This window comes from Falco naumanni, chromosome 3, assembly GCF_017639655.2.
Source record: "Falco naumanni isolate bFalNau1 chromosome 3, bFalNau1.pat, whole genome shotgun sequence".
NCBI lineage: Eukaryota > Metazoa > Chordata > Aves > Falconiformes > Falconidae > Falco > Falco naumanni.
In genome coordinates, this window is record NC_054056.1 from 76,121,276 (window position 1) to 76,137,066 (window position 15,791).

General features: G+C 39.6%; 1 long non-coding RNA gene across 1 annotated transcript in view; it reads left to right on the forward strand.

Annotated features, from left to right (window-relative positions):
* Window positions 1-15,467, forward strand: part of LOC121085147 — a 30,071-nt gene extending 14,604 nt beyond the window's left edge. Inside the window, exons 2-3 of the long non-coding RNA XR_005826962.1 lie at window positions 14,247-14,325; window positions 15,339-15,467. This is a non-coding gene — a long non-coding RNA (uncharacterized LOC121085147). The remainder of the gene's footprint in view (window positions 1-14,246; window positions 14,326-15,338) is intronic.
* The last annotated feature ends 324 nt before the right edge of the window (window positions 15,468-15,791 follow it).

Consider the following 15,791-nt stretch of genomic DNA (forward strand, 5'->3'; position numbering starts at 1 on the left):
CTCAGCCTTCAAGCCCTGAGCTGGCTTGCAGGAGCTACCCCAGTTCTCTCTACAGCACTGCTATCCGCCACCTCTGGCTCTGGCCCTAGGGCCAACCGAGCCAGGCTGGGTACCTGCCTCTGCCATACCAGTGCTCTTACAAACCTGCACGTTGCCGATAGATTGAAACCAAATCTGGCTACAAATACTGAAAAATTGACTCCTAAAGTTGCATAAGCTAATGCCAGAGTCCTCTTATTGTCGTGAAATGTTTTAACATAACTTGAATGATAGCTATGAAACGTAGAAGTGGAGCAGAGATGTAGTGAGAGTCCCCAGCTATTTCTGCATTTACTGACTGTGGCCATAAGGCAGAGCAATAGTAATGGAAATATTCAGTGTTAAAGACACTTCTGGGCAGTCTAGCAGGTTTTATTACTACTATTATTGTACACATATCCATAATATCCTTTTTTTAAAGTAGACAATAGTGTCACTTTAGGAAAGCTGTGATTTAAGATAAAAGGAAAAGTGGTGTTTGCTGGTTTTACAGTAAGCAATAACAGAGTTATCCACCTATCTGATAAGAAGAATGGAGGGAGAAAAGTTTAAAATACTTTGTTTGAAGTTATATGACCCGGCACAAATAGCCTCAGTGACATTTTAAGATCAAATAGTCCCAGCATCAAGTACCTCTACTCATGTACTTCAGATCATAAGGGGAAGTTGTGACAAGTTGTGCCTGACCTGGCCAAGCAAGGGAGCTAGTACCTGGGGTGACATTTAATTTATGTTATTAATATATGTTATATATATATATGTATATTATGTATACATTATATGTTATGTATATTATGTTATTTATTAATAATCAGACTTTAATTCTGAGTTCCTGGAGTTTATCCTGCATATTTTTGCAAGTGTCACCAGGTTGTATTTACTTATTTATTTGACTCTGAATACTTCCTAGTAACAATATCCCAGTTAAGTGTTTTATACAGTAATTAAAATTGCATTTACCGAGTTACATTTTTAGGTTAGTGACTGTTTTCCTGGAAGAATGGAAGGGAATTACTACCAAGGCAAAGCTAAATATTTCTGAAATTGGTAAAGAAATACATGTTTAGACCTTTAAAAAAAAACAAAACAACCTAGGCAGAGCTGACATTTAAATATGATAAATTGTAAAAGGATTGTTAAAAATGTTGAAGAAAGACTAAGAAAGAGGAAGCACTGAGAAAGGTGGGGACGCCAGGGAGATTTCAAACAGCCTGCACCATCAAAAAGGCATTAAATCTGAGACTATAAGATGTTGAGACCTAAGCTGTGAGAAGTCACGAGGAAAACAAAGTGCTGATTGTGCCCAGAGTAAAGCATAAGGGGTGCATGGGGAGGGAGTTTAAAAACCTGGCTGCAGTTGTGTTTGGAAGGTCTGGGGGGAGCATCATTCTGAGGCAAACAGGCAGGTGGGAAGCTGTTACATAAAAAATAAAAATACATACATACATAAAAAATAACTGTGGGGAAAAGCAAAGTCACCTACAAAAATCATTGGAAAAGAGGGTTAGAAATTTCTTCCATAGCAAAGGTTTCCATTCATAGGAAGCAAATAAAGGAGATTTCTACAGGAAAAAGCAGTCTGCCAAAGCGTGCCCCCTACCCCGCACGCAGCAAACATCACTGCTGTTCGGAAGGCGGCGTTTTCAGCCAGCACCGCTCTCAGGGAGACTGCAAAGCGCAGTGAGCCCAGTGCGAGAAGCAGGGCTCGGGCAGGACAGCCGGGCTGCGGGGAGCCAGGCCACAGGGAACAGCCACCGCTGCTCCTTCAGCGCGCTAGGTATAAAAGCAGGTTACCTTCAGATTAATTATATTGTATGCCTACTTTATGATCATTGTCACAGAAATTTATCTCAGAAGAGATGCCTTCTGCCTGGAAAATAAATGTTTCTGCTCTGCTTCATTGCCACATAGCTGGAGGAGTCCATTATCTTGGGAAAACATTTTTTCCATTTACACTGACTCTTAAATATTTTATTATTCATTTTCCTTTTTAGCTTTCACAGTAAATAAAGCAAATACTTGACAGACACTAGATGTTAAATAGACACCAATGTATATAATTTAGTGTATACATTGACTCCTCACCTATTTTCATCCTGACTTTCTATAAATTGTACTGTACGCTATGCTGCTTCCTTTGATTATTTTCATTTACTTTAGACTGCTAGTGCTTAGTTTGACTACTATTCAGTCTCTATAAGTACTTCATAATGGGCTTCAGGAAGTACAGCTTTTAAATGATGTAGCTCTGGGGCTTGAATCCGAGTGTTTGAAAGGCATTTAATTATTACTTTTTTCTATGAGGATTGCTGCAGTACCTCTGCCACTAACTCACCTTCAGTTAGTTTAGAATCAAATGTTATTTTTATCAGTCTGAAAAAGATTTTAGAAGACTTTTTTTAACAATCAAATTTAATACATCCTGTAGTTCTGCACACAGAGCCAGAACAGCTACATGGGTTGAAAGCAGAGGGGAGGGGGAGACTCAAAGTCAGCTTAGGGATGCATTGATTGAACGTGTCCCTGAAAACTTATTTCTATAGCGCTGGGGGGGGGGGGGGTGGTGGTGGTGGTGGTGTCCTTTCTGTTTTCAGGAATCCTGATGAAAGAACAGCAGTAAATATACCTGCTTTCACTTACATGTATCAGCCACGTGGAAATGCCCAGGTATGTCCAGGGAAACTGAGCCAAGACCTCCCCAACACGGGAGCAGATTCTGCTTTCTATACTGAACCACTCCAAATTGGGTTATATATAGGTAATAGGCAGTGCCCTTGGTGTATACGTAAAGCACCATGGTCATGCTTGATGCCGTACATGTAAAGGGATGATCATTATAATGTTGTGCACATGATTAAATCAAACCAAAAATTTGTAACATTGTAGGAAAAACGCACATAGGATTATTCTGTTCTGTAAAATCTTGTAAAATCTGGCTTTGTTTTGTGAGTCTCAAGTTGAAACACTTTGAAAAAACATGCTTCTTATTTTCTGAAATAGAAGAGAAAAAAAAAAAGTAGGCCCATTTCATACATTATATTTTGACTACCAAAACCAAAAAATAATTAGTGTCTCTGGAAAACATCATCCTTTTCCATAAAGCCTCTCTCTTCATTTTGCGGGTGCAGAAACCACACTGATAATGTTCATGAAATGTTTCAGGAACTCCTCCAACCTTTATGGAACAGTTACATTTGCTATGTGCAGGATATATATGACATCAATTTTCAAAGGTCAGGATATGAAATATTACATTATTGCAACATATTAACTGTACCCATTGACTATCACCATCTGTACACCACTGACTAGACATCACAGCATTAACATTTTTTCTTTGAAAAAAAAAGAAAAATACAGGTCTTGAGAATACAGTCACCTACCAAACTACCTTTTCTGAATCTTGCAAGACCAAAAGAAATTTGGTCTGTTTCCAAGGAGTAGTTACAAAGGAGGTGAGATTTAAGGCTGGCTTTAGAGCTGGGCAAATAAGTTTTTGTGGAAAGTAAATGAACTATGGGGGGACTGGAACCAGGGAACTTTGGATAAAATCATCTAATAAATTCAGCCAGAAACAGAACTGACTGGGGAGAATAAAAAGGTCACAATATTTTTGTTTCATATTTTCCTTTTTAATGAAATTCCTTATTTTGAAAGCACTGAATACTGTGTTATGAAGGCTTTTAAACATTTGACGTCATATTTTTAAACACCACTTTAATTACTAATTTCTTATTTTAATAACGTAATCAAAAACTCTTAGCCCAAAATCTTAAACCAGCATTTTGATCTTAAAAAAAAAAAAAAGATCCAAAATGGGCTTTCCAAATCATTAGAATATAATTTTTTTTCCTGTTTGTTTAGTTTCTCTTTTGAATAAAAATGTTCTTCAGATTACTTTCTCCTAGTGAAACATAGGTTGTATAATCTGCTGAGCTGTAGATTGCACTACAACTGATTTTACTTTTTAGAACATTTTCTGAAACATGCTTTATAGATGCATTCATTTGACCTAAATTTTACCTAAATCCCTGGGCCTATCGTCTCCTATCGTCCAACCTTAGACCTTCAGAGATGACTTGTTAATAGAAAGCACCACTGCACAAAAATTTAACTGGAGTTTAAGCTGTCTGAGAGTGGTATTAGGTTTATTGCAATTCCTTACATTGAATTTTCAAAAGTATATATATAATATCTAATACAATACTTGACATATGTTTTTCTTGGCCATTTATATGGTTCATTTATGTCTTCATTAATGAATAGGAATATTCACAGGAATGTTTTCTGACTATTAAGCCATCATACTGGGGAACTGTACATCGTGAGCACACTTACTTCCTAAACCATAGCGAGAGGCATGACAGTGATGCTGTTATGAAGAGGAACAGAACATATCCAAAATATTGTTTTTCGCAAGCCTCAACAGACAACTCTATAATATTAAAACTTAATTCTCTTTCTATCAAAGAATGGCAGCTTGCTTTATGTCGTACCACCTTGGCATAAGACACAGTAAATAGTAAACTGAAGCCCTTGAGTGCCAGTTGCACCACTTCTCTTTCACACCACCCAGAGATAACATGACTCTCATTGCCACAGGCTGCCACGACTCATGTTTTAGTTGCTGTAAATTCTTTAGGTAATGTGTTTAAAAGGTTCACACAATATAATGAAGAAGTTCTATTTTGCTGAAGCAGAGAAAGGTGTATAGTTTCTGTGTAATGTTGAAAAGATCTTGAAAAGGTGTATAGTTTCTGTGTAATGTTGAAAAGATCTTGGAAAAGAGATTCTTTTGGCTGTTGAGTTTCTATACTGAAAACATTTCCACACGGCAATTCAGGGTGAGGCAGTAGCATTTGCCATAACTCCACTGAAACTCTAGTCAAGGAAATGCCCTCAAAAAAGTGTGATTTCCTTTCAAATATTTTTTTCAGTGTATATCTTTTGGGTTTATTTATAGAAATTAATATGAACAATTAATATGAACCCAGTCTACGACTTTAGGTACCCAAATCGATGTATTCCTTAACGTTCCCTTCACCCCATGCCCAGTAATCACACAACGAGCAAGCCATACTTCATTCCTGCTTTCCATCCCTTTCCTCAACTCCTGAAAAGGAGTGAAGTAGAAGAGGGGCCTTACAGCATGCCCTGAGGGAGAAAATAATCCAGGACTAAGGTCAGGAGCAATTTCTAAAGTTGAGGGCACATGAAAAACCATTTTCCTCCAGTCCCAGAATTCTCATAAGTATAGCTGCAGCTTCAGTTCTTCCACATATGGACACTGAGGTACAGTGCTCTGGGTGCTGAGTAAGCAAAAAATACTACTTTCTCCAGGCCAAATATTTCTTTAGGAATGGTGTTTGTTTAGGTTGTCCAGGTTATCTGAATAATTGGGGTTCTGTGATATTTCTATTCCTCACCAGACCAAGATATATGCAAACTGTAAAGAAAGAGAGATTATAACCTCAATATTACTTACTTGCGCTATTTATTTGTACCCTTTTTGCTCTTTGTTGTTTTTATAGCTTCAGCTTAATGCAAAAAATACTTTTCAGATAGTATCCATTCAAGGAAAATCCCTCTGGCTCATCCAGATTTTGCTTGAATAAAAGTAAAGGAACAAGTCTTTGTCTTCTTAACTTGAACTGCTCCATCTTTACTACATACCCTCAGAATCTGTATGACAGACAGTGCTATTATAAACAGAAAAAACTACCTACTGATAGTAAAAAGGATGCAAGCTTAGAATATTGGATTTGTCATGCTGGGACTTAGCCCCAGTGTATTTCATATACTCCCTGACCCAAGCCTTATCAAATGTGTCTCTGCAGAAAGCAGCATCATCTCAGTGCCTACAAAACTTCTCCAAAGCACATCTGATCTGTCTTTACTCTCACACAGTGCTTGGGATGGAGACCCATGAATGACTAAGCAGAATCGAATGAACAAGAACATCATCAGCCCGTTCTCCTTTCTCTTTATGTTGTTTTGTTTTCCCAAATCTCATGGATGGAATCTGCCTAGTTAGACAGATACAACTTGCTAGGGACTTACAGAAAATCCCTAAACACTGTATGGCATCACTTAATCTATATAAATTCTCTTGACATTTTTCAGAAAGGGTAGAAGCTTAGCTGTACCTCAATACTAAAGATGGTCTTCAGCTTTTGCAAGCCCTATTTGCAAGCCCTATTTGAGCATCTGTGTCACATGTGAGTCCCCAGAGAGCACTTTCTTTTCTTCCATCCTCTGATTTCCAGTTGGTATTCACTGCAGTTTAGCTTCTAGGACTCCCATATGTAAAAGTGAAATGACTACACTGAGAGTTTTAACTTGTTTTTCTACCTACATAACCCACAGAACGGCTGACAAACCTCTGTGTTTTATGAGAACACAAATGTGTGAAGCAAAGCATGTGTGTTCAACCTTGACTTTGTTTATTTTCTGTGACTATGTTTCACTGTAAACTTAGGATCTAAACACTCAGTTTGAATCTAAGCATACAGAGGCATGCACTTATACATTTTTTATTACTACAAAAATAAATTTCCTACACCTTGATCCACTTACTGATCTTACAAACACTTTCTATGTAAAAGATATTTATTTTTAAGCAATCTGCTTAACAGATAATGACTTATCACAAATATTTATGATCAATCTTACATAGCTTAAAAGAACTGGCAAACAAAATTATACTAGCCTCCCCCTCAGAAACATAAAAATAAATCAGCAGTGTATGTTGGCCTGCATTAATATACAAGCACTTCAATAATTCCTCACTGCCTAGTGCCTTTTCCTCAACAGGGTCTTTTCCCTACCTCTGCTGCCTTCCAGTGGCTCTGTTGCCTTTCAACTGTGACCTACTCTTAACTGCATCCGTTCTTTCTTCAAGGATCTTTGGTATCCCTTTACCTGTAAGTCTTGCTTTACCCTCTTTTGCCTTATTTGCTGTATAATGAACTTTGAGTTTGGAGGTTACACAAGCTTCTTCCAGCTTCCCTTTTTGACTTGAACTGTTTCTTTATAAAGAAACTTAAAAGGTGCTCAGTTTCTGGAATAATTCCAAATGGTCAAATATCCCAAAAATCCAGATATCTCAAATTCCTGATCTATCTTGTAAACCTCACTGCTACTTCTTTGCCATTCTTCTCTTAAAAAGAAGAAAGAAAGAAAAAAAAAAGAAAAAGAAAAATCTACTTCTGGCTACAAAAAGCCTCTTCTTTGAGCATCTTCAAGCATGGCATCATTCTTTATCTGATCCCATGGAAACATCGCAGTGCCTTTTATCAAACTGTGTAGCATGACTGGGAACACCTTTCAATACCATTAGTGATCCCACAATTTTGTTCCACACTTCTATTTTCTGTATCCACTTGGTAACAACCACCTCAACAAGATAACCCAGCTCTAGACTTGTCTCTTCCCAATACTTGTGTGAATGACTGTCTTCCAGACTGCAGATATGACAAATTTCCTGGAAAACAAGCAAGAAATTTTTCACTAACAGAAGTGCATGAACTGCGTAACTCTCCTGCTGAAGCTCAGACAGGGTTCATTATACAGACAATACAAGCTATTAACGCAGAAAAACAAAATTTGCTCTTATATCATTCAACTGTGCCTGTGCCAAAACAAGAAGTAAATCATTGAAGCTGTGTATTATGCATGAGGTAGACAACATCATTGAAAATTGGGGTTTTTTTAATTATAAAAGGGAATTTGCACAGGAGCAAAATGTGATTTAAAATTCTTAGCCTAATATCATTGCTAATTTTAATTGCTATTAGAAGAACCTAGTTTTCCTCTAAGGCATTATGTAAAGAATCATTCTAGTACAAATATGCATGGGAAATGTTTAAGGGCCATTACAGAACAAACAATGAATATGAAAGCAACAGCAGTAAACTAGCAAATATCCCTAGCTATGATGCCAGGACTTGGCTGTTTAGCTATCAAACAGACATTAACAGATGACAGATAAGTAATTATTCAACAAAATTGGATGAAAAATGCTTACATGTATCCAAAAAATAATGCAAAATACAATCTAAAATTTGATGAATGGGAAAAATTACACATAACATAATGACATGATTTCTGTGTAATATTCTTAATTATGAAATATTAACATTTCATCATGCAAGGGTTTAGCAGCAGTTTGGAATCCCATTTATGAACCGAGTCCCACCCATCTGCATATAATTGGATCCATGCAAAAGATTCCAGTCTGTGCTGAGAACAGACTCTGGTGTGCAGTGCCTCGGAGGGGGGGAAGCAGCCCAAAGGCCATTGCATCCTATATGTTGCAGACACTTTTCTGTTTAGAATCAAAGCTGTCCTGTATAACAATAGGAACAGCCAGAAGCTCTTACCACCTTACAGGAGGTGACCTTCACAGGAAGGCAGAAATGGTCTTTAAAGGCACACCTTTTTCCTCTCCTGACCTCAGGAAAGCCCTGCTCATTGCTGAAGGGAGAGAAATTACATTGGTGAAGGACCAGGCATGGGATCCCAAAAGTAGCATCTGGAAGAGATACCAGCACATAGATAAAATGGAATGCTTGGCAATGGGGGTTTTAACACATCTAACCAAACTGTATGAAAATACAGAGAAAAAGAAAACGCCATATGTAAGTAGCATGTGAGTAAGTGCAATTCAGTGATGGAAAAGGTATTACACAGCAAAACCAGAGGGATGAACATTCAACTAAAAACAGTGGAGGAATGCAACCAGAAGGATATTTATTAGTGTTGTGGAAGATGTAAGCAGATGCTGTGTTCACTGAAAATATAAAAAAAAAAACCCAAGAAACACAGAGAAAAATTTTTCTAATCAAATTTTCTAAGCAAGTAGCTTTTTCATAAGGGTGGGAATTGGACTAAACCAGTGCATGAAATCAAATCCAGCATCAAAATCTTGGTCATTGTGACACCACGGACTCAAATACCTTCTTCATAAGTATCTCCTGTAAAGTTTATTACTAAATATGGGAATAAGGAAGCAGGAGAAAAAGAATACAACAGAGTCAACTCAATAGCCGAGGCATTCTCTGATAAAGGTTCACATTTGTGCTATTCTGCAATATAAACTCAGAGAACTATCCAAAGTAGACAGACTTTAGGGTAATTTATAAATCAATTACTTACTTGTTAACACTGTTATGAAGAACACTTTGGACATTACATAAACATTTGCTCAAAACAACAAATTTGGGTTTAATAGCACAGAAGTGCCTGTAGCCAAACAAACGTGCAGGCCATATGTAGAACAATTTCACAAAACTAGTAACTAAATGGAGTTAATTTATAATCAGTTAATCTGAAGTAAAACTATAGTTTAAAATACCCCATGAGACATGTAGGTGCTAGAATTTTTGCTATGTGTTCTGTGTTCTAATTGGCAGGAACTATTTGGTCACAACAATTACATTTTAATTAGTAACAAAAAAAAGGTAATGTAAAAGACATAATGACAAGTAAGAACAACAGATACTGGCACTATAGTATGAAGAAGTACAAGTAGAAGAAATGAAGTATTAGTCATAGTAGTCACAATATTTAATTTCAAAATATTTGAAGGAGTGAGAACAAAGCAGTATTGGCACAAAAAAATTTCTGATCAAACAACACAAAACTTTTTGCAGATAAAAGGATGGAAAAATGTTTCGACTGAGTTGGATTAAATACAATATTCTTAGGTTATAAAAACATCTGATTTATGGGTTTTGTCGTAAGAAGTTTTTTATGTGTAAATATAGGCTGATTGGTAATGGCTGGAAAAGAAGTCTGTATGCTTACTCATTAATTGCTTATTAAGTATTAACTTGGAATTGTAGTTAACCATTTCAGAATTATTATAATGAAAGGTTACTTATACTGTTTGACATGGGCATGCATATTTTCTGCCATCCTTCATTGCTCACTGCTTTGCATGTTTCACAGAAATATAAGATTGGAAGCCCCCCCTCCTTCAGTCACTAAATACATTCCCTGCTGACAAAGACAACCATGTGAATAGTTTGCTATCATTCAGTTATTATTAGATACATTAGACAGCTTCCTTTTTCTTTTTTTAATAATATTGTCCACGGAAGCTCTGTAAGTCTCATTATGTTAGGTTCACTGCCAATGCTCATGAACAAAGGGGAAAGACATACAATAAAAACAAAACCAGTTATCTTTTAACCACATGTGAATTCCTGGCATGACTGAAGTCAGTGGGTGTTTTGCCATTTGTTGGGGATTTCACCCTGCAATTATAGAAAGTGCATGTTCTCACTCTGCAGGCTTTTCTCATTTAGCAGTCAGAAGCACAAGAGCAAGAACGGGAATATAAACCTAGATTCATAAAAAGGTTAGGGTCCAGGATTTACACACTGAATCTAAAAGTCACCTACCTGAAGTCTTCACTCAGCAGCTCCTTGCTCCAGAAAGGCCTAAAATTTCCAGGTATCTAAATTTTGCCAATAACATTACTAGGGCACACCCAGAATTGCTTCTGTCCTCAGAGGGAATTCCCAAATGACAGGAATACCATTGCCTTTCTCCCTGGTGAGGCCATATGCAACTGGTGTTCTTAGACACACAAAAAAAAAAAAAAAAGCTGTTTCTTCTACAGAAGTAAGAAAAAGGAACTGTGTCTTTTATCCTGATGTTTTAATGTCCTTATAATTAATTAAATATTCAGAGGTTAAACCACTTATCCAGGATATATGACACTCAAGGTTAAATCTCAGAATGACTTGAACTATACCACCCACTTCCCAAGGGACTATATTTTCACCATGTCCCAAGTAAGCTAGAGTGAAATTCTTTCAATTAGTCCTCTTAAACTGTCTCCACTCTGCATATAGCAATTTGAGAGGAGTTCAAAGACTGGAGACATCTGAACAGTCTAAGTCCGTTCAACTACTTCATACAGCATGCAAAAGTTTCATCAGAAGAAATTATGGAACCCACACCCAGCTCTCCCTGCACTGCCGCCTCCACGGATGGAAGAACAAATCTAAGTATGGCAGTGAGTGTTTCACCACGCTAAATAAATTGTATTGGATCTGTCTCTCTTCTGCTTTAGGGATTTCTGAGAAAGGGCATGTAATTTCAGGAGAGAGAAGGAGAGCCTTAGCTTTCTAAGGAATAAGGCTTCTGCTCACTTGGGATTTCCTGTTACCATTGCATGCCGACAAGTGGCTCCATATACCCCACTCTTGCACACCTAACTCTCCGTATGTATAGTCTGACTGCTTAACTGTTGATTTCTCCACATTGAAAAGCCGATCCCTGAAAATTCTTTAGCTGATGGAGTGTACAGGCACAGAGAATAAGAGAAAATAGAATTTATTCTTGTCACTTTTTAGGTCTAAATTACTAATATTACTGATCATATGGGATATAACAACACCAGTGTGAAGCTGGACTGTTAAAATACTTTCCTGGGGAAGTAATGCTTCTGGGACTTATATAAATGTTTTTGTATTCGTGAAAACATGGAGTTGATGAAGCACTTCTGGACTGAAGATCAATATTTCCATTACAAAGAATAAGTCACGCAGGCTCTCTTAACCAACTGCAAAATAAGCAAAAAACATCAGCTTGTAAACATGTTTGAATTGATAGGTTAAGGTAAAGATGCTTGCATCTGCTGTCTTCTGAACAGAAAATAAGGCTTTCACTGTCCAAAAGACACTGATTTTTCTTATGTATTTCATTGTGTGGTGCATCAGTGTTGCTGAGGTCACTTTTACACAACTGTTTTGTGGCAAGGGGAAGGAGTTTACGACCTTCCTCCTTGTGGGTTTTCACTTGTTCTACAGATATCACACTTTAAAACAAAGATCTCCATCATTACACCTGAACTTTGTGTCCCACGATTTTATCTCTGACTATGGACATCTTGGCTCTTGATCTCTTGTTTCTGCCTTAATTATATGGAAAACAATTGCTCAGAGTAGCCAGCTATCTGGAATGCTTCCATACAGAGACAGGAAAACAGGAGTGTTTTCTCAGTCTGGCTCTCACTTCTGCTCATTTGAAGCACAACTGAGATAAATTATTTTCTGTTCTCTGTCCGTCACATAATATTTGAGAGCATGTCAGCCTCCTGTGGCATTACCTGTACTGGCACATAACAGGCTATTAGAATCGTTACAAGAGCTGGCAGAGCAAAACTTATGGAGAACAGTCAGGAACACTCTTACACGTGGAACATCGTGCTAAAAAATGCACCAAACAAGTCTCAAGACAGCAAAGAGGCTAATAAACCCTCCCTGTTTGCCTTCCTGATCAGTTAATCCTTTTCAAGGCTGTACCATCAAAAAAAAAAAGCAATTGTTAGCCACCTTTTCATCAAATGGTAACTCTTGACAGCCTATTCTTTCAAAAAGCAGATAAGGAGATGGAGGTGATTTATAAGATATAAATACAATAGCACTCCTTATGCCTACCATCTTAATTTGGTACACTGACATGTGCCTCATTTAAACGCTTCTGAACAGTTTTAAGCATGCATGGAAACAAAGGGGATATGTTTTCTCAGAAAACAAAAAGGGAAGGCTGAAAGGCTGTATCTCATTAACACCAAACCAGAAGGTGCAAAACTGATACAATGCAGAAGTCAGAAGAGTTGCTGTGATCTAGGTTTCTGAGAAGCAATCTGCCTTCACCATATCTTGGGATGGGTTGAGCCAGATCTTTTTCCTGTAGAGATGAACACCACCCAAAAAGACCAAAAACACTTTTAAATTCAAAGAAGTCAGTTTTCCTCAGAAAACTGAATCCTTTGGTTTTATACCCAGGAAGCTCAAAGTGAATTAACTAGGCAAAAAAAAAAAAAATTGTTAAAAGTTTATAGAAAACTCTCCATTTGCCTTCCATACTTTGCAGAGGAGCCAGCTCAGTGTTCAGGATTTGTAGCAGCCAGTTCAGTGACCTTCTGGACCAAAGGAAACTGCAAAGTCTTCTGTGGATCCCAGCAAATCATAAAATCATTTAGGTTGGGAAAGACCTCCAAGATCATCAAGTATAACTGTTAACCTAGCATTGCCAAGCCCACCGCTAAACCATGTCCCTAAGCTCCACATCTACACATCTTATAAACACCTCCAGGGATGGTGACTCCACCAAGCCCCTGAGCAGCCTGTTCCAATGCTTAATAACCCTTTCAGTGAAGAAATTTTTCCTCATATCCAACCTAAACCTCCCCTGGTGCAACTTGAGGCCATTTCCCCTTGTCCTATCACTTGTTACTTGGCAGAAGAACTGACACCCACATTGCTACAACCTCCTTCCAGGCAGCTGTAGAGACCGATAAGGTCCCCCCTGAGCCTGCTTTCCTCCAGGCTAAACCACCCCAGCTCCCCCAGCCGCTCCTCATAAGCCTTGTGCTCCAGCCCCTCCACCAGCTTCGCTGCCCGTCTCTGGACACGCTCCAGCCCCTCAATGTCCCTCCTGCAGTGAGGGGCCCAAACCTGAACACGGCATTCGAGGGGCGGCCTCACCAGTGCCCAGTGCAGGGGGACGGTCACTGCCCTGGTCCTGCTGGCCACACGGTTTCTGACACAAGCCGGGGGGCTGTTGGCCTTCCTGGCCACCTGGGCACACTGCTGGCTCACGTTCAGCCGGCTGCCGACCAGCACCCCCAGGTCCTTTTCCTCTGGGCAGCTTCCCAGCCGCTCTGCCCCAGCCTGTAGCACTGCGTGGGGCTGGTGTGACCCAGGTGCAGGACCCGGCACTGAGCCTTGTTGAACCTCACACACTCGGCCTCGGCCCATCTGTCCAGCCTGTCCAGATCCCTCTGCAGAGCCTCCTGCCCTCAAGCAGATCAACACTCCCACCCAGCTTGGTGTCACCTGCAAACTGACTGAGGGTGCACTCAGTCCCCTCATCCAGACTGTTGATAAAGACATTAAACCGAACTGGCTTCAACAGCCTCGGGGAACACCACTTATGACCGGCTGCCAGCTGGAGGTAACTCCATTCACCACTGCTCCTTGGGCTTAGACACCCAGCCACTTTTTTACCCAGTGAAGAGTACACCCACCCAAGCCATGAGCAGCCAGTGTCTCCAGGAGAATGCTATGGGAATGGTATATTTTCTCTTTTCTTAGCTATGGATGCTCCCTGCACCTCTTGGAAGCCTCCTGATCTGAGCAGCAGCACCCAGCTCATGCTGTGACTCTCTCTCTGCTCTTTTCCTACAGGCTCCAGTCAATGGAAGTTTTGCTCTCCAGACATGCCTAGATGTTCCCATGGGAAGAAGCCATCTTCTTCCTCCTTCAGGTAGTTTCTCTAACTCAGTCACCTTTTTACCTTTTTCCCAATGTACAGTCTAAGAACAAACAAACCAGACAGACAGTCTGTCCATTACAGTCCATTGCCCTCTGTCAATATTCAACTTGTGCAAGAAAAAGAGAGGAAAGGATTACTGGAAATAAGACAAATCACTAAAGGTTGTTACAAGCTAAAAAGAGTATTAAATGGCTGGACATACCCATTTATATATGTGGCAAAGGGCAGAGATGTCCACCCTTTCCGTTTTTTGCAGTATCTTTTATACCGTGAGCATCGCAGGTCAAGTAAAGAACAGGCTGTCACACCATTGTACAGCATGTGCATTAAGGTCCATCTTTGCACCAGTCCCATTGATCTACACAGGATTGATGGTTTCTTGTAACAACAGTGAAGCCTTTGCTGTGTCTGCACCACTATTGTGGTTCCACCACTGGGAGAACTTTGACCACCATCACAATCAGAGCAGACCAATATTTTGTCCACCTTTCCTTATGTCTATTACCCTTTAGCTGTTTGGCCTGCATCTCCTTCTGACCAGATGTGCTGTCACTCAACCCATGAACATAATTCCTGTATTTGGAGGTTTTTTTCAGTTTAAAGTGTACTTCTCACCAGCCACCAGTGTAATACCAGAGCTATGCAGTGTGATCTACAGAAAAATGCAATGGGATTCTGGGGCATGAGCAGGTGTTGGACACATGTCATGAAATCATAGAATCATAGAATCACAGAACCACAGAATTACAGAACAGTTTGGGTTGGAAGGAACCTTTAAAGGCCATCTAGTCCAACATCCCTGCAGTGTTGGGGCATCCTCAACTAGATCAGGTTGCTCTGAGCCCCATCACACCTGAGTTGGAATGTTTCCAGGGATGGGTTCCCTGGCAGACAAAGTCAGATTCACTGCAGCCCTCTGCCAAATGGTCTGGGAGATCACCTGAAGTGAATTATCAACTGGGTCTGGATTTACGTTTGGGTGAAATAATTTTCATCTTCCAAAGGGACACGGGCATGATGGCTCATCAAGGAAAATGAGGCTCAGAAATGGAAACAAGGAATGAGTGAGACAGACAGTGTGAGAATGCCTTCATGTTCCCCAATGCTAATGCAAGCCTTCATCGTACCCAGGAGGCAAGTTCATATACTACAAGAAAACCTAAATCTTTACTACTGCTGTCACATCTTCTGTCTCATATCAGTTCTTGCAGCACTCATACAGGATGACAAAGTCCCAGGGCACTCCTGGGAAGGCAGGGCAGACCTGGCAGCCCATCCTGTCCCACTACACCAGCCAGGAGCTGCCAGGGGCTCTCTAACCCTCGCCATGACTGTGACTTTGATTCCTGGCAGGGCTTCCCTTTCGTCAGTGGAAGGAAAATAATGTGTTGCCCCCTAATAATCAACTCTCCCTTTGTACCCCAGATGGCCCTACAAAATGCCATAATAAACTCGTC